The 19726-nt window shown below is 45.7% G+C and overlaps 1 long non-coding RNA gene across 1 annotated transcript; it reads right to left on the bottom strand.

Annotated features, from left to right (window-relative positions):
- Window positions 1–883: 883 nt before the first annotated feature.
- LOC149324345 (uncharacterized) lies at window positions 884–6737 on the bottom strand. Its single transcript, XR_016286864.1, has 2 exons — window positions 6633–6737; window positions 884–1010 (listed from the first exon to the last, which is right to left on the bottom strand). It is a non-coding gene; the product is annotated as an uncharacterized LOC149324345 (long non-coding RNA).
- Window positions 6738–19726: the final 12989 nt, after the last annotated feature.

Consider the following 19726-nt stretch of genomic DNA (forward strand, 5'->3'; position numbering starts at 1 on the left):
CTGAATTTATGCTTTTGTTAAAAATTGGCTCGTCAGTGCGATACAATGTGTCCTTTAGCTCAGTTTTATTTGTGCGTACAAGACAAAAGTCTCAGTCATCCAAAGCAACTTAAGATGATGAAGGAAAACCTGCCGGTTTGTACGAGTAGTTTCATTTATTTTCGAGCTTGGGTCTTCGGGCTGCGTCTATCTAGTGCAATGTGCAGTTTAGTGCCTATCATTAGCCTCTAAAGAAAGAGTTATTTCCTGACGCATGAACCATTCCATAAGAATTCACAATGCACTGCCGCAATATAAGCGCCTTGATTACTGTTTCCTCTGGCACCCGGTTTGTTGCGGAATTCGATGCTTCCCTATTGAAAATATTGAACGTGGATTCTGCGTGCCTATCTTTGCGTGTTTATTGCCACGCACATTGTGACGATTGAGCGAGGTCGCAGAACGCGAGACATATTTGACACAATTTGCGCAAGCCGAGCAAGCTCGCAAATGCGAGACATCTGTCACATAAAGTGCGCAAGCCGCGTAAGGCTCGTACAGCAGGAGACATCCTCGCGTGATATGCGGAAGCCGGGTGGGGCTTCCAGAATGTCCGAGAGCCAAGGGTGAGTCCCAGAATGTTCAAGAGCCTTGTCTGGCTCACAGAGCACTAGACAGTGTCAAATGGAGTTACCATCATGATACCGATAATACCTTGCATGGCTGCAAGGCTCCTACATCACTGCTCAACACGTTACGCCAATGCCCTACCTTAAGGCCTCCTCATCTGTCTGTCACTGCCTCACTCAGCATGCATGTTGTGAGATAACAAGCTTTGCAGCAATGGTGCTTCGTGGGATGGCTCTCATGTGTGTAGCATGCTTGCAAAAGGACATAGATAAGGTCACCTTAACTGGCTTTATTAATGCCACATCCCTCATGACGGGTGCCACACAGTGGCTAAACAATTTCTTCAGCTTCTCCAAGTCCAGCAGGTTGGCGTCTTGATCCAGGTTCTCACTATGCAGCACCTGCAAAAAGGTAGCAGTATATGCAAAAAAATTCAGTTATTTTGTTTTCTGGAAATTCCAGAAAAGGGCACAAGTAGTTCTTCCATTAATGAACTAATGATTTCAAAAAGTATCAGGTTTGAAATTCAGACATTGGAAAACCCGACTCAAGCACGCAGGCTGCTCAGCATCAAACCTGCACAAAATCTAATAACCGTGTCACACAGGCATTTTGAAGGCTTTCAAATGGCCATCAACTCAGTGGCACTTGAATGCAGCTAAATGGGCATTTCCAATAGCCACAGAGTCCCTAGAACAGTGTGGACATCTATCAAGATTTTGAAGGCTTTTCAGTGGTAGAAATTTGCACTCAGACATGGAGCACTCGCAACTTACACTAAGGAATAAAATCAAAGCAATTTAATCGCTGAAAGAATACTCAACATGAAATGTACAACTTATTTCACTGAAAAAAAAAGAAGGCTGGCCACAAAACACTGCAGCAAGCGTATTATCACTGTTGCCAATAGCACAAAAACAATGAATACCACCTTTTCAAAACTGCGTGAGTGCTACAACAGCTTCCCAGCAAAATTATCAACTGTGACAGTGGCGCCACAGCAGTTTGGTGCGAGATGATGAAATATCTCTACGGCGATCAAGTATTCTGTGTAGCAGCGGCATAACTCCCGAGTTGAAGTGCAAATCAAAAAGCTCAATCTCCCACCTTAACTGTTATATTTAAATACATATTTAAATTCATTGCAGCGTGCTGCAGAAGTAGGTGGTCAGATCATTCCAGAGGATACCTGCAAGCTATCTCAGGAGACGAAAGATCTGATGAAGAAACGCCAAAGCATGAGGACGTCTAACTTCAGAGATAGAATAGGACTAGGAGAGCTATAAAAGTTATTTATAAGTGCAAGGTAGCCAACATAAGAAAGTTTAACATGGAGAAAACCTAGCATGCTCTAAAGCATGGAGGTAGCCTAAAATCAGTGAAGAGAAAACTAATCACTGGTAAAAACCAGATGTATGTGCTAAAAGACAAAGAGGGCAATGTCATAAGCAATATGGATAAGATATTTAAAGTAGCCGAAGAGTTCTACACAAATCTCTACAGTAGTGAATGTAATCAGAACGTTACAGAGAGAGGCAGTAGAGCACAGCAATGGGACACCCGCCAGTAACGAGGGAGGAAGTAAAGAAAGCCTCAGGAGCAATGCAAAGGGGTAAAGCAGCTGGTGAGGATCAGGTAACAGCAGATTTGTTGAAGGATGGAGGAGAGATTATGCTAGAGAAACTAGCCACCCTGCATACGCTTGCCTCGTGACCACGAGCGTATCAGGAGCTTGAAATAAATGCGAACATTATTTTAATTCATAAGAAAGAAGATGTCAAGGACTTGAAGATTTACAGACCGATCAGCTTACTATCCGTTGTCTACAAGGTATTTACTAAGGTAATCACTAATAGACTCAGGACAACCTTCGAATTCAATCAATCAAATGATCAGGCAGGCTTTTATAAAGGATACTCAACAAGAGACCACATTCATGCAATCAATCAGGTGATAGAGAAATGGGCAGAATACAACCAACCCCAATATATAGCCTTCATTGACTACCAGACAGCAATTGACTCGGTGGAACCACAGCTGTCATGCAGGCATTGTGGAATCAGGGTGTAGAAGAGTGTTATGTGAAAATATTGGAAGATATTTATAACGACTGCACAGCTACCATAGTTCTCCATAAGGTTAGCAATAAAATTCCAAAAAGGCAAGGTGTCAGGCAGGGAGACACGATTTCACCCATGCTATTCACCGCCTGTTTACACGAGGTGTTCCGGGGCCTGAAATGGGAACAGTTGGGGAGAAGAGTTACTGGAGAATACCTAAGTAATTTGAGACTCCCTGATGGCATTGCCTGGCTAAGCCACTCAGGATATGAACTGCAAAGCATGATGAATGAGTTAGACAGGCAGAGCAGAATTGTGGGGCTAGAAATGAACACGCAGAAAACCAAAGTAATGCTCAACAGTCTAGCAAGGGAACAGCAGTTCACAATTGGTAGCGAGGTGCTAGAAGTAGTAAGAGGATATGTATACTTAGTGCAGGTAGTGACCGCTGATCCGGATCATGAGAGGGAAATAACTAGAAAAATAAGAACGGGGTGGAGCGCATATGGCAGGTTCTCTCAGATCATGAATGGTAGCTTACCAATATCCCCGAAGAGAAAAGTATACAACAGCTGTATCCTACCGGTACTCACCTATGGGGCAGAAACGTGGAGGCTAACAATGAGGGTTCAGCTTAATTCAAGGACAACGCAGCGAGCTATGGAAAGAAAAATGATAGGTGTAACGTTAAGAGACCGGAAGCGGGCGGAGTGGGTGAGGGAAAAAACGCGGGTTAATGAAATCCTATTTGAAATCAAGAGGAAGAAATGGGCTCGGGCAGGGAATGTAATGCGAAGGCAAGATAACCGCTGGTCCTTGAGGGTAACGGAGTGGATTCCATGAGAAGGTAAATGTAGCAGGGGGCGGCAGAAAATTAGGTGGGCGGATGAGATTAAGAAGTTTGCGGGGATACGGTGGCCACAATTGGCAGAGGACAGGGTTAATTGGAGAGACATGGGAGAGGTTTTGCCCTGCAGTGGGTGTAGTCAGGCTGCTGCTGCTGCTGCTGCTGCTGCTGCTGCTGCTGCTGATGATGACAGCCTGAGCAGACCTACAAAGTAAAACTGTGAACTCGACCCAGCAGCACTTTACTGTGTTGAAAGAGAACAGGTACAATTGAATTACTGCATTACCTTGTTATTATCATTAAAAAGTACAGGGCTCTAAGGACTTCCTAATTTACATCGAAACGAATGGTTTACAGTGAACTTTCACGGATTACACTAACAGGCACTGAAAATCCAACACAGCTGCCCAAGAGAATATTAGGCAGCCGCGCTAGCCTTCTTTTGCGCTATGCTACCTGATACCAGATTAAAATTCGAGAGCAATTTACTCATACTCCAGCACTGGGATACGTTATGCCCCAGACTGATGCAGCTGTCTTACTAAATGCAGAGAAGCTTTCAGTGTGGGTCATGTGTGCTGTGGCATGAACACATGCACAGGATCACCTGCTACCATTCAAGTCCTCTGTGTACACAAATGCAGGTGCAATAGAAAACCCACATCACAAACTTGGCTAGTCTGGTCGGCCAAGCATGGGCCAGCTGATAGCACGAAGCAGCAGGTGCGACACATACCATCATCATCAGCCTGACTAGGCCCTCTGCAGGGCAAAGGACTCACCCATGTCTCCACATTAACCCTGTCCTTTGCTAGGTGTGGCCACCATATCCCCACAAACTTCTTAATCTCATCCGCCCATCTAACTTTCTGCCGCCCCCTGCTATGCTTGCATTCTTTTGGAATCCACTCCATTACCCTTAAGGACCAGCGGTTATGTTGTCTTCCCATTACAAGCCCCGCCCAGGCCCATTTCTTCCTCTTAATTTCAAGTAGCATGTCATTAACCCGCGTTTGTTCCCTCACCTACTCCGCCCCCTTTTGGTCTCTTAATGTTAGACTTATCATTTTTCTTTCCATAGCTCACTTTGCTGTCCTTATCGTTTGGCACGTGTTTTTTTTCTTTGTAATAAGGCATAAAGTATTATACATGAATTACCACATGGCATCCTCCTATGACCGCTAAATAATTTATAATCAAATTTCTTTCTCCTGCTGTATTTGTTTCAGTTTCGACAGCTGAATGATGGCTGTGACGTCAAAGCGAGGTTATTGGTGACGTGAGGCATGAAAAACTGCAATACAATTGGTACTTCTGGCTCTTAAGGAATGCTGGCGTCAGCGAGCGAATTAAAATGATGAAGCAGCGATTATCAAAGTGCAGTTTTTCCACGCCTCACGTGACCTATAACCTCTCTTTGATGTCATAGCCATAGTCAAATTGTTCACCGAAACAGGATGGCAGAAAAAGTTGATTATAAATTATTTAGCGGTCTCACGCGAATACCAGATGGTGATTCATGCACAGTAGTGTCTTCCGCATCATTATAGAGAAGAAAACATGCCACCAAGATTAGGTGTCTATACTCTTTTAAGCTGAACTCTTTTAATTAGCTTCCTCGTTTCTGTCCCAAAAGTGAGAAACATGCAGGCTAAAGAAAAGATTTCAGCTTAAGTACCAAAGTGGCTCTAATCACACGATGAAGCGGAAAAACTCTCGACACTTGAACAGAGAACAAATAGGAATTCCAACAAAATTTTAGATTCTTGTAAGGCTATCAAGCATTTCTGAATATTGTAAACTGCGCTTTCACACATACAGTACGCATGTATGCCAAGCTCACATTCAGTAGCCCTGTTTTCCGGCTGTAATTATCACGGTCTGAGCTCAGTTACAGATTTAAAACCAGCCAAAAGATGCAACACAGGAAAAGAGAAGAAAACAGGTTGAACTATCAACTGAATTTTTTGTGAAGGAAAAGAAGGCTCGCATGAAGATGCGCCACACATGACCCACACCAGCGAAAGGCAGGACAACAAATAACTGTCACTGATATACAAGCACGTCATCTGAAAGAGAAAATTCTTTCCGTTGAAGATTGACTAATGGCTTCGCTACTCATACAGCCGTTGCCTTGGAGATATGCATCAAATACCTTACAGATTTGTTTACCACTTCTATACACCACTGAAGTGTCACAGAAATCAGACGTACACACTGATGGGTCATCTTATGATTTACACTCACGACATTGGCACTGTAGTGCCAGATTAGAAGCTGCCTTCCCCCTAACGAGTTAGTGCTCACTCAGGAACACATTAAAGACACCTGCACATATCCCTGAAGTAGTTTCTTGCACAAGCTAGCGGAATGTGATAAACCACTTCCTGCCAGTCCTGAACCTAGTTTTATGGGATACCATACTGCTATCCCGGGTTTTAACAGCAGCACAAAGGCCATCAACACAATGATTGGCGCAAAAATTACATTTAAAAATTTTCCCGACACTCGATTTGAACTCATGAAGTCTACACAAAGGACTCCATGATAACCGTTCTGAGGTGAATGGCAGTTCAGCCTAGCCTCTGAAATCTGCGCCAAAAAAAAACGGAGTCAGCGCATCGCAATTTACTTCCGAAATCAGCCGGTGCTGATGACAATTGTATGTTTTGCTTTCTCTGGCTAATAAAGCTCCACTTTCAGAAAAAGTGTTGTCTTTGTGGTTAGGATGCGGAACTTCATCATCACAGGTCAACTTCAGCTTGCCATCAGTGTCCCTTTAATGCCTCAAAGTTGAACAATAGCTCCATTCATAGAGGAGGGCTGCGCATAAATTTCGACCACCAAAGATTCTTTAACATGCACTGACATTGCATAACACACGAGCAAATATGCATTTCGCCTTGTCGAAACGAAGCCACCACAATTCAATCCCGCGTCTTTGGGCTCAGTAGCCGAACACCAATGCAGTAGGCCACAGCAGCAGGTGAAAAACAAAAGAGAGCCCTTAATAGGCAACCTAACTTGCCAAAATCAACATAACGAGGGGTCACACAAGTAGCAGTGGACTAGGAAAATAAAAGCTACTTGTTTCGGAAGATGTCTTCAGTGCTTACCTCAAAAGCCTGCTTGCTTGCTGGGCATCCTAGCACCAAGTGAAAGGCTGGCACAGCTATACTGGAGAGCTTGGAAGAGGCATTGCTGGTAAAGCTATGTGGAGCTTGCTGCAAGGTAAAAAGACACATTTAACAGCAGCACAGTGCAAAAAATGGACTAGAATCAAGCATGTAAGGCAAAATGCAAGGCACAAAAAGGAGCCGGTCGCAGAATGGAACACGACTGTTTCACCACATTTCGAAGTGGGCCAGGCAACAAGAAATTCATAACCACGGCAGTCATTCACAAGCTAGCCTCAGACGAGACATCACTTGCATATCGATATCCAGCATCGTTTCTACAATACATGCCACCATTCAAAAGAACAGACCACAGCAGAACGATATTTTCAGTAGAAGGCTGGTTTGCTTCAAATTCTGCATGCGTCCCTCAATTTGAAATCTGGCATGATTAGCACTGATTTCACATTCTCACAGGTATGATGAATTAATAGTGCCAATTGCAGAAAAACCACACTTTTTCCTTTAACATCAAATAAGGTATTGGAGAGGTACCTCAGCATATTTAAGTCAAAGTCAGATTTATTTGTGCCATTGGTTATAATCATTAAACAATCAAGTTTATTCTTCGTACATATTAAAGGCTCAATTACCCTTAAATTTCACTGCAACTTCGGGATTTAGGCCAAATGGAGCTAGGGCACCTGTGTGCATTTTGCAGTTGTTTGTACCATTTCAGCTCCGAGCCAAAGTATGAAAAAGCGAATGCCAAAATAGAGGCGAAAAACTTCAGAGCAATTTGTTTTTATCTCACCGTTCTGCTATTCAAGGCTCGACTACACTGGCTCGGCTATAAGTACGAACGCAGCTGGATCATACGGAGCTTCGTGCCTTAAATACACAATTTGTAAAAGTACAAGTGAAATACAAGTGAAAGAGGAGGAAGCTCAATCCTAACGCATACAGCTGAATCGCAGTCTACGTGGTTAAACTGCTCGAGCGCTGTTACTTCAATTACAGCTTAACATGCGGCGAGAATGTAAAGCCCGGGCCGAAGATCTATTGGCGGGCACATATTCCATTCTCGGCGAGAGATGAATGGCAGTACGGCGGCAGTACGGCGCCGATATCGTGCACCCCGCGATCGGATCAGCTGTGCATATTTGCATGGCATACTGACCATGACTGTGTGACCACTGACACTACACGCGCATTCATGCCCGTGTGCCGCCAGCAAACAACCTTTCAGCGCTGCGTGCTGCCGCGATAGGCACTGCGTCTTCGCGTCTCTGTACTAGCTGTGTTGACGTGGCCAGTTGTCCGCAAAGGCTTTGAAATAATGAACAGGTTCGAAGAAAATTAACTTACCCCCAAGATGCGAGATGTCACCCGGGTAGTGGTCTCCCACCAGCTGCTCCGCCATGGAGGAAATGAGCGCCGCCGTCAGCATAGCGTTTCCAGTGAAGGCGCGCAAAGGACGACGCGCTATCCGTCGAGCCCGCTGACGCACGCTATAGACCAGATTTTTTTACCCTCGCACGCAGGCTGCGGACGCGCCTACTCTCGACGCCAGTCGCCATCTGTCGGCGCGCGCGGCCCGAGGGACTGCGGGTCGCGCCGGCGCCGCGCATAGAACGCATGTTTACGTGTTCGCTTCTGCCGTTTTGTGCTCCATCAGCTAACGTATGAGGGTGTGTGCTGTGCGTCACTACTCACATTTGCCCTCTTCCAGACAGTGCTGCGGTTATCTTGTGCGCAGTTACTCGTTAACGTGACATCCGAGGGTAGTCGACCAGGTAGAGTACGGACTGGAAACCGGCACTTCGAAGCAGATTTCTGCGCTGTCGTGTCGTTTGTTGTCGCCTTTTACGTGCGATATCATCTATGATAATATTATGCATTAGAATGTAGATCTCTTGACTTGACTCAGTGGAGTAGTAACTGGATAGGCGAGCTGCAGACTGAAGGTTGTCCCGACGGAGCGCGTGTTTTCGATCACCAGTACGTGTTCAGCATCCTTGCGCTGAGCTTGCTCTTGTTCCCATTCAGAACATTTCATGCACAGGATTGTAAGCACGACCGCTACCGATTTCAGCTGCTTTTTCCGCACACATGTCAGAGGTATCTGGGGGGTAAAGGTTTATCTATAGTATCTTTCTGCTGTTGGTATCTACCTTAGCTTGGTTTGGTTTGTTAAGGTTTTACGTTCCAAAGCGACTCAGGCTATGAGGGACGCCGTAGTGAAGGGCTCCGGAAATTTCGACCACCTGGGGTTCTTTAACGTGCACTGACATCGCACAGTACACGCGCCTCTAGAATTTCGCCTCCTTCGAAATTCGGCCACCGCGGCCGGGATCGAACCCGCGTCTTTTGGGCCAGAGCAGAGAGCCGTAACCACTGAGCCACCGCAGCGGTGCGGTATCTACATTATTCATAGGAAAATATGCGCGATTTCATTACATTTTCTACACTTAGCCAAACGCCTACGCAACGCTCTCACACGCGGCGAGAGCTCCTGAATAACATAACGCGACTTCGGACCTCAGAATTAGTGAAAGCTGGATTAGCTGCTCATATCTATTCAAGCTTTTATAAATTAAGCGAAAGTACGTTTTTATGCACCAGGTTGCATAAACCATGACAAAATTTGTTTTCTGTTGGCGCTGCGACTCAGTTGAGCTCACAGCGGTAATTTGTTGATAAACTGGCGCGGCGACCGGAAAGCCGTGGGGGGGGGGGGGGGGCGTTATGGCCGGCAGGAAGGAATAAGAGTGCATGGGAATTGGAATTGCATACTAGCCGCACACCTAATTCTTGATATTGAATAAAAAGTTTCTTTGCGGTGGAGCACCAAGACGGAATTCGATATAAGCACGAGCGCGTTCTAAGCGCCGGCACAATTAACCTGAATGTCAAACTAAATGTCATTAAAACGCGTCAATGTTATCGCTTTGATAACGTAAATACTTCCTGCAACACAGCCACGCAGCGGAAGTATGCTCGACAATGTTTTTTTAGCGCCCGAAGCGCGACGATATGCAGGCGCGGCCGCGGAACTGCCGCAGCCCCGCAGTCCCCAAAGAAACGCCCGCACCGCGGCGCGCCAGTCGGTGCAAAATGGCCGCGCCCAGGAGAGGCTCAAAAATCTGGTCTATAAGCACAGGTTTACTCAGCACCTTACCACATTTTCGTACATCGCACCTGCGAATTTCACTGCTGTCGGCACATCACATATCGGAAGAGTGACAAAGGCTCATGCCAGCGATGGTTCACGCCCTCGGCACCACAAAGGAGGTCCACGACAAACGTAGCAACGCTGACCGCCATGCCGTCCCTCCCCAGACGCTGCGTTCGTTGGCTAGCGCTTCGGCCAGTTCTGGCTTCCTTCGGCCCGTTTAGAAAGGCATCGCCTCCAGGCATTCCTCCAGGTCGTCTCTTTCGGGCTCTATGCTTTTGGGCAGTGCGATAGCAAAGGACTAAAACCAAATGAAACTTTCGTTACAAAAATAATTAAGTTATTGTGCACATATTAGCATTAAAAACTTGAGAAATTTGTGACGCGTGGACGCATGAATATGCGTGTCGGTACATGCGTGCGTGCGTGCGTGCGTGAGTGGGCATGGTCTAGCGCGTCAAATCCAAAGCCTATCCGACATGCTGCATGGTTTCTGAGATCACCGCCGTGAGCTTCGCTTGTTTTCTCGTCCTGCTGCTGGGCGGTCTTGTGCGCCGCTGTTACTGTGCTGGAATCGCAAAAGAAGAAGGATTACCGGTGTGTGCTGCCGGTGGGCGCGCTCTCATCCAAGAGTAGTAGCAGCTCCCAATTAAGCGATCCGTCGGGGCATATGTGTTATGGATGTCTGGTCGACAACGATAATGAGGTCAGCAGTGCGGTGCCGTCGTTTCATGAGTCGAACCTTTCGTTGCAAAAATGCCTGGCTCATAAGCAGCGACAGTGGCCATTGTTTCTGTGGTGTGTTTCGATTACAAGACGGCGCCCTTATACAGTGTGGCTTCCTTGGAAACTTAGTCGGCGGTGTGCCTGCAACGCCTGTCGCTGTCAGCTCAAACTGACCGCCTGCGAGCGCAGCCTTCTTTTGCGATGTGAACGGTGACGGGACAATTACTGCCTGTGGCCGGAGCTTATAGCAAAAGCGAAGAGTGTTTTCTGTGAAGGTTTGACGAAGTGCGTGTGTCAGTCTGGACCCTTAGCAAGTCATACGAGATGCAACATGCAAAAGTGGTCCACCAGTCGCTTCAGCAGAAAGGAGTGCGGATGTTTTTTACGTTACTTCAATCGAGAACTGCCCATGCAAATATTTCAACTCGTCTCTTGCCTAAACAGCATAGTAAAGAAGCTAAAGCAACAAAACTGCTGTTTCCATGCTGTATATTGATTCCGCACTCGTGCTAGAGGTGGGAAATATGTAGCAGTTATTGGCGGAGTTACAGCCTGTGAAGCACGTGCAGCTTCATGTAATTGTAGGTTAGGATATGCGCCTTACTTGGTATTGACTTTGTGACCAGACATAGCCATCTGTCAGCTAAAAGAAATTTTCTTGCTATAGGATTCTGCAGCATTATGTATGCTTCTGGACACTGAATACCGGGTGCGTCACCTCTCTTGAAAGCACTCAGATTTGTGTACTTTTCAGTACGTTTCAGATGAGAAAATGTTATCAGCTTCTTTTCTTTATTTTATAATTAGCTACACAGCGTGTTGCAAAAAAAAATGTTTCAAGGAAAAGTATTTCAGTTTAGAGTAGAACAGTTCAACAAAGTTGTTTTGGGCATTCTGGTAACTTCAAGATGATATCTGATGGTTGCATACAGACGCGCAAGTCAAACCTCGAAGGGCATCAAACTTAACAGTACCGCTGAGCTTATCCTTTCGTGCTTTTTATGTGTGTGTAGATCAGCTAGGGAAGTTCAGTATTGGATGTTGGATTTCATAGTTCTGCTACAACTTTTATCTTCCTTTCTACACATGAAACATGACTGAACTTGATTACATTCCCCAAGCAAATACCTGACGCCTTACAAGCGTTCCTTACTGTGCACAGTTGTCCCAGTGCATTATATCCACTCATGTGCAGCACACTGTTGTGTTGCTCTTGGTCTCCGAATGTGACTCTCAGCAATATGATGGAATCATAGTCGATTCAGATGGTCTTTGTGGTAGTGCAAATTTCAAAATAGATTGAAGAAGAATGAAGAGTGTGATACTTCGTCATGCATCATGCAATGCTGGTGCTAATGTGGTATATATACTTCGCACATTTGAGATTCATTGGATTTGTTCTGGAGCCATACTGGGAATTAATTAATCGATCTGTGATTTGTCACTGAAATTGAGAGAGGGCACTAATTTCTGAACTTTTGACACCAACTGTGAATTCAAAAGTGTCTTTTCATGTAGGCTTACATGGCCTTTTTACGTGTATGTAAATTTATGCTAATGACTTTGGAAATTGCTTTAGAAATGGTTTTGGAAATTGCCTCGTAACATTCCTGTTACAGCTCACAATTCGCTTTCTGCACGTCATGTTTGATTGAACCTGATTATATCCCCAAGCTTGTTTGTTGCACCTAACAAACGCTGTTGCCCTTTCAGAGTTATTCCATTGATTGACTCCTTTCGAGTGCAAGCAACAAATGGTTGTGTTGCTTCTGATTTCGAAATATGGCTGTCTGCATGACGGGCAACAACATAAGTGCTCTGGATGGCTTTCATCATGCATCTATAAGATATCTGTAACTTTCAGAATTGGTTAAAGGAAGAACTGAAGGATGCTGTAAGAGTCATTGGCAGCTTGTTTTTTACATTATTTTACAATGAACTTGCAATGTTGACAAGTTCTTGCTCAGTGTGCATGTTGTCATGTACAGGTCCCTGCAGTATCGAAGGGAACCATTTTGCACTAAAAGATAATTTTTTGGTTATTTGTTTGCTGAAGTTGAAAATGATTAATGGGTACTTACGCCAAGACGAAAATTATAAAACAGCAAAACGTGAGCTTATTGCTCATTATTGAGAAGTAATCATTAACTGAATGCTTGAACTTTGTTTGCTTTCACCCTAAATGGGCCTTTACAGTCTCGACAAGTTGCTACTAAGCAAGCAAACGCACACATGGCCACACGCAGCCTCACTGAGCTTGCTCAGTATGCACATAAGCACGCACAGCTTCGGCAAGCCCCCTCTCAGCACGCAGATGTCCACGTACAGAGAGTTGTCCACGAGAGTCCACGATTTTTTACACGCAAAGAGTGTGCGTGGATGTCTATCAGCTCACAGTACGCGCATATGTACACACAGGACGCACAGAATGCGTACAGGTAACGCACAATTTCTGCGCATTCGTGTGCAAAATGAACGTGATCGTACAAAAATCACTGTTCTCGTGCAAACTCACGCAGAGTTTTTTCAATAGGGTTCCATAGCGCTACAGTTCGAAAAAAAAATTGGAGGCAGTCAACTTCATTTCTGACTATCAGTACTACTTGACTGCATTAAAGCTGCGCGGAACAACCTAAAAGCTTAAAGTTACGTACTTAGTTTAAGCTAATTTCTGCTCTTGTAGGCGTGCAGCACAATTTCATATGCAAGAGAAGTTCGAATAGACTTAAATCGCGTTGGTCGCCTCGCTCCCTGTTTATCAATTTAAAATAAGCTGAAATTGAACTGCTTCTATGTGGAATACTTGTACGCGCCAAAACATGATCACGAAATGCAGCTATCTCGAAAACTGATTACTATGGGCTTCGCTATCTTGTGCCGAGAGAAAGGATCCGTACACTTGTTGGAAAGGAAACGTAGAAATGTCTTTTACGCTGCGTTGAGGAGTTTCCGAGCAGATGTACAAATGCTGGTGATCTCATAGACCAGCAAAAGTGCGACTCTGAGGCCTGGCTCGTGTCTTGGTAAAAGTACTCTAAACAAAAAATTACCTATATATATGGAATGGTCAGGCCACGTTCACAACTCAGTTCAGATGGAGAATTATTCCTTCCCTAGTTTGTTGCATTTTTGTTTTTCAGCGTTGCAGTATTAGTGGTGAAGATCACGCGTTTATCAGCGAGTAGGGCTCTTTTTTGTTGTTGAAATGGAGCAGAAATATGAGAGTGCAATTTATTCGGGATTTGCGTTAGATTGCATCTTCAGCTAACATAAAATGACTGCGTCAACAATCTCGCTGGTTCGTCTGATTTTCATTTATTAACTTGTATGCATGTTAACCTGAACCCTTTCTGTTATTCGTCTGTTATTTGCTCAGGAACATGTGCCACAACGAGGGGTTATTCGAAAAGCAGTGCACGTTATTCGAAATTGTACGGAGGGAATTAACCGCCCTGGTATTTATCGTACGCTATTAGAAAATGAAGAACAGCGCTGACTAATAGAGCTTACGCTGGCTGTGAAGTAAAACTGTTCCTTTTAAAGCTTTTATTACCGCTTTAATAAAAGCTTAACCACAAGCCGAATTAATAAGCGCAATAATTTTCATGCCTCTGGTGTGTTGAAGCGCTAAACTGTTGATTTCGTTCAGAGCTGCGATTGGTCAGAGGAGTAACACAGCACCGATCATGCCGTCTGTCTTTGCTGACTTACTTCTTTTTAAAATGATATCCAATCATGAGTATGAAAGCACATGCACCGAATATTAGTGATTATTTTGGTCGTTAGCAACCAAGAGCATGTTTGCATGCGTGATGGTTGTCGTGGCCGATCGCGGCCAATGCACCTTTCTTCAGTAACGTTCTTTGCATCCACCAAGCCGCCTACAGGCGGAGATGGGCAGAAGATCGCTGTACATGTTCTTCCAAGAAATAGCTTCTGGTCCCTTGAAGAAGCGAGGAGGCGCGGTCAGTATCGCCAGCGCGGATGAAAGGATCAATGCAGTGGGGGAGCGTGAGCCAGCGTAGCTTTTAACTATTGTCCTCAAAATAACCGCGCCACCCCGCTTTCAAGAGAGGGCCATCTTCAAGAGGGAGGGGAGGCGGTGAAGGCTGCATACTTTGCTGTACACCGTCTTCGCGCAGCGGGAACACAGCTGGTTTGAAGAGTAAAAAAGGGGGTAAGTTTTCTGAAAGAGACTAAGGGCCTCCACCACCTCCACACGGGTGTAACGATGCACTCTGCAAAGTGCATCGTTAGTCCATGCGCCTTCAGATAGCATCAGTCGTGAAGTTGCACCCTTCTTACACCCTTTTTTCTTAGAGTGCAGGAGCTCTTCCTTTTGAATACGGTGAAGGCTCCAGAATAGGACAGATGACTTATTCCAGAGAAAATATTCCCTTAATTCCCCGTGGCAAGGCATATCTTCAGGGAAAGGCTTCGTCTACTTCATCACTCGCATGGTAAAACGTGGCTGAAAGTAATAAAAACGTTCCGTTAATTGGTTATCGTTTTCACCGCAGTCCATGTGCTGAACGGTTCCCGATCTAGGATAAAACGTCTTTTCTGCACATGTTTTTCTGGTATGCAGTTTTTTTTTGTAAAATAAAAAGCGGAAAAAAATATTGTGTACAAAAAAGCTCGTGGCCCGCGTATGACTTACACTTTGCTGAGCGTATTTTCTTTATTTCAAACAATGCGCTTTGCAAAAATCAGCGGACGTACACCACAAGCGGAAATATTACCGATCGCAGTTAACCAAGGTCGTATCTCGAATTGGCAGTGTGAGCAGTGGCGGTCCTAGGGGGGGAGGGGGGGGGGGGGGGAGGGCGGAGTGGGCGGTCGCCCCTCTTCAAAAACCTTTGCATATTTTCCCGGACGTGCGTTTTCGGGCTCTCGTAGCGCGAGATGAGATGTAATTTTTGACGCAGAACTGAAAAGTTTTTTTCTCTGTGATGCGATAAGTTGTCCCCTACTTTGTACGTTCACCATGTTCCACGTTCTACGTGTTAGTACCTATACGAGCACAATTCGTACTGATTGTCGAGGTATCGTGGTCCTGCCGTGCCCTGGCGCGGCGAAAACGGCGATGCCATTCACCTCCCGTTCCGGTGGCCAGCAACCTCATCGGGGTGGCAAAGAGCCACCCATTCATGCCTTTTTCCCACCATGGGATATAGCGACGCCAGTGAGGGGATCATCCCCTTTTGGCTTGAGAAGGTGCGCCGACCAGCCGCCTTGAAGGAAGGGACTGAGAGCAGAACAAAGCCACTTCCCAGAACTGAGTAATGAAGGCCACTAATACCACTGGTGAAATGTTCGGGCCGGTGCTTTGACCTTCGTAGACATGCCGTGACGGAATATCTCAGCCGTCGGCTTGTTTCCCTTGCTATCGACAATGAATATTGCTCGCGTAAACGTTACATTCAAAGACTGAGTAATGGTATAACCTCTATACATTTCGCCATTTATTTTTCAACAACAAAGCGCACAAAACTTTTTGTGTAAATAAAATAAATAAAAATCATTGTTTCTATTTTTTCTTTTTTGATATGCGAAAATCTGCCCCCCCCCCCCCTCGTCCACCGCCCCCCCCCCCTAAAACCACGCTCTGGGACCGCCACCGAGTGTGAAGAATACTGAATCGAGTAAGTTTTTTCTCTGCTTAACGTTAATGGGGTGAAAGAATATGACCAGCTCTTGATTGCAGTGCGGAAGCACGTAGAACTAAGTGGATATCTCTATGAATTTATTTGCTGAGCAGTCTACATAGCATAAAGTACATCGCAGTTACAATATGACTGGTTCTAGATTCCTTCGCAACAGCGAAGTCAGTGTTCGCGGCAGCACACTCACAAAATGCCGTGACATAGAAATGCAGACAGTTATGACCACAACGCCTCAAAACTTCCACCCTGACCACCCGTGGTTTCCCAACGTACACTGATATCACACAGAAGGGCGTATTTTGTATTTCCCCTCCAATATTTATTTCGTGAGTGTTATTGTAAATGGAATTCAGTTTATTTTAAATATATTGTATTACAATCTTCTAGCAGGACACCTTAAAAAATATAAAGCAAAACCATTCGAAAGGAAAAGGTCGACAACGTCGCTCCATTTCCTTTTGGGCAGCAACAGCGTCCGATTTCTCCCTGGGCGCCGAGCGAGTCGATCTTCACTCTTTGTCTGCTGCACAGAAAAGAATGAAAACGAGCGTCAATATAGTCCAGGGTTATTTCAAAAGCTACTTCCATGGAGCCCTTTTCCCTAAATGCATACAATCCCCTTGATCTCCAGTTCATGCCTTAACATGCACAGGGACTGCTGGCGCGCCGTTGCGAGTATCCCATGCGCAGTTCACTGCATTCACTCTCTCTCTCTCTCTCTCACACACACACACGCACACACAGACGCGCACACACACGCGCGCACACGCACACGCACGCGCACACACGCACACGCACGCACACACACGCACACACACGCGCAGACACACACGCACGCTCGCACACACGCGCGTGCGCACACACACACACACACGCACGCACACACGCGCACACACGCACGCCCGCACACACGCACACGCACGCACACACACGCGCGCGCGCGCACACACGCGCCTGCACACACACGCACGCCTGCACACACGCACGCATATATAAATTCTGAATTTAAATCTCAATTTATAAGTTCTTTGAGACGTATAGGAGTCCAAAGTGCTGTGACAAAACGCAATATATTTTGCCGAACAGAAGCCACAATACCCAAAGCATTCAAACTCTCTCCAGGGGAGAAAAAAAAAGAAGGAATGAAAACAACAGCGCAGCAAGTAGTTATTTCACTGAAAAAGAAGACCGAAATAGAACATTTCTGAGAATGCATTGATCAAAACGAAATTTCTACCAAGGAATAAGGAATGATTTATCTGATCAATTTAAGCAATATACAACACAACACAGATGAGGATCTGATGTAGAAAAGCATTCTAAAAAATAGTTTTTCTGATGTTTTTGACATGTACCCGCCGTGGTGGATCAGTGGTTATGCCCTCGACTGCTGACCCGAAAGACGCGGGTTCGATCCCCGTCGCGGCGGTCGAAATTCGAAAAAGGGAAAATTCTAGAGGACCGTGTACTCTGTAATGTCAGTGCACGGGAAGCAATCACCGGTTGTCGAAATTTCCGCAGCCCTTCACTACCGCGTCCCCCATTGCCTAAGTCGCTTTGCAGCCTTAAAACCCCATAAAGCATAAACCAAAGAATGACATGTTTGCAGCTTCTCTAGGACACTTGGGTGATTGTTTTATACAATAGGGTTTTGAAAATTCAAAGCCTGTGTTCTGTAGTTGATGCATATTTTGGTGCAAAAATTATTTCATGTCTCAAGTTGTATGACGTTTCTTCTCTGGCGAAAGATTTGCTAAATTATTTTCGGGTGGTCTGTCCGGGAATAAACGCTTCGAGCGATGAACTATGCACAATTATGTTGTCTGTAGCAAGAATACCGAGCTTATTAAAGATAGGCGTAGTGTGCGCAAGGAAGTCGACGGTAGCTCCGCATATCATTCCTAATAAGCGAGCGTTCGTGATAGCTGCGACCGTAGTAGGTGGGCTCGACCGTATTCGAAACATATAAATAGCCGAATTCCTGAATCGAAACAAATAAAAGTTGCATTCGAAACGCGTAGTCGAGGTTTGGATCATTCGCACACAACTAATATTAGCCTTGAAGTTTTCTTGATTTTCATACGCCCGCTGTAAATGGTAATGGCAGAAACGAAACATCGCTGTGCAATATGCTTACGGAACGCTCAAAGCGCTGTCTGCTCGGAAGCCTCACCTGGGAAGGAAGATGCAGCAGCAGCCATCCGTGAACGGCCGACCAGCCTGAGCGACATCGTAGCAGCAATGAGGCGGGAACGGCCGACCAGCCTGAGCGACATCGTAGCAGCAATGAGGCCGGAACGGCCGACCAGCCTGAGCGACATCGTAGCAGCAATGAGGCCGGAACGGCCGACCAGCCTGAGCGACATCGTAGCAGCAATGAGGCCGGTTGTGTGAGCTGCTGCAGCTTGCGTGCAGACAGTTCTTTCGGCAGTGGCGGCGCATTCTGTACAGCTGTTTGGACGGCTCGCCTCTGAGAAGGGGGCATAAGGAGCATGGGCCCTCAGCTGCAAGAAGGGAAGAAAACAAAGTGGGGATTAAACTGCCGAAAGCGAAATAATAGAAACACAGCCCAAATTAAAAGAGCATCAAGTACGTTATGGTTTTCAGAGCTGGAAAATATATAACACGTCTATGCCTCCATAGTGACATCATCAAGTACGTTGTGGTTTTCGGAGCTGGAAAATATATAACACGTCTATGCCTCCATAGTGACAAAATGTTTGATAATGGCAAAGCAAATTGACAGGAAGGTTCTGCGGCTGTTGGAAGCAGATGCATTGCGAACGTCCTGCCAATCGCCGGAAATAAAAGCGCGAAGTTATGTTGCTTCTTGCGCTTTAAGGGACCCACGGGCTCCACCTTATGGGTATCACCCGGGACGCCGTGCGTTAATCCCTATAAATGCAGAAGGTAGTTCTCTAGTTTACGTTCATAGGCCCCTGGGAAACCTCCTAGCCCTCCTGGCTCAGTGATGCAGCGGTGAAGCGAGGCACCACTCCACTGAGATAGCAAGTGCTCCTAGGTGTGGGCATTGCGCGGACAACGTTTTTCTGCTTGAGCGACAGATCATTAATTTAACTCCTACCTGCCGCGATGGGCAATTTTTGCTCACTGTCCCGGGCGTAGATTGTGATGACGCCGCAAGACGACGTGACCTAGGTGGGCCACATGCATCCTAGGTTGCTCTCTGCTGACCACCTGCCAGAGCCATGCTCGTGATTTTTCGTTCACAAAGCCCACGCCAACTACACCAATACCAAATTTTCTGCAGAACGGTGACTGTTACCCTATCACAATAACAGCGGTCATTGCGAATTGTTGAAAGTTGTACTGGGAACCTTAACGAAGAATCAAATCCTTCCGGAGAAAGAAATCAAATTCGTTATTTCATAATGCTCTACTCGGGGCCTCGAAGCTTTTCTCGTTTTCATTAGTGTCCGTGTATCGAAAAGAGCGTCATTGCAGAACTGCAGTATTATTACTATCCGTTACAAGACTATTCCGCGCAGTCGTAGGCTCCGTATGAG

Source organism: Amblyomma mixtum, unplaced genomic scaffold, assembly GCF_055824585.1.
Source record: "Amblyomma mixtum isolate Tamu unplaced genomic scaffold, ASM5582458v1 scaffold_61, whole genome shotgun sequence".
Classification (NCBI taxonomy): domain Eukaryota; kingdom Metazoa; phylum Arthropoda; class Arachnida; order Ixodida; family Ixodidae; genus Amblyomma; species Amblyomma mixtum.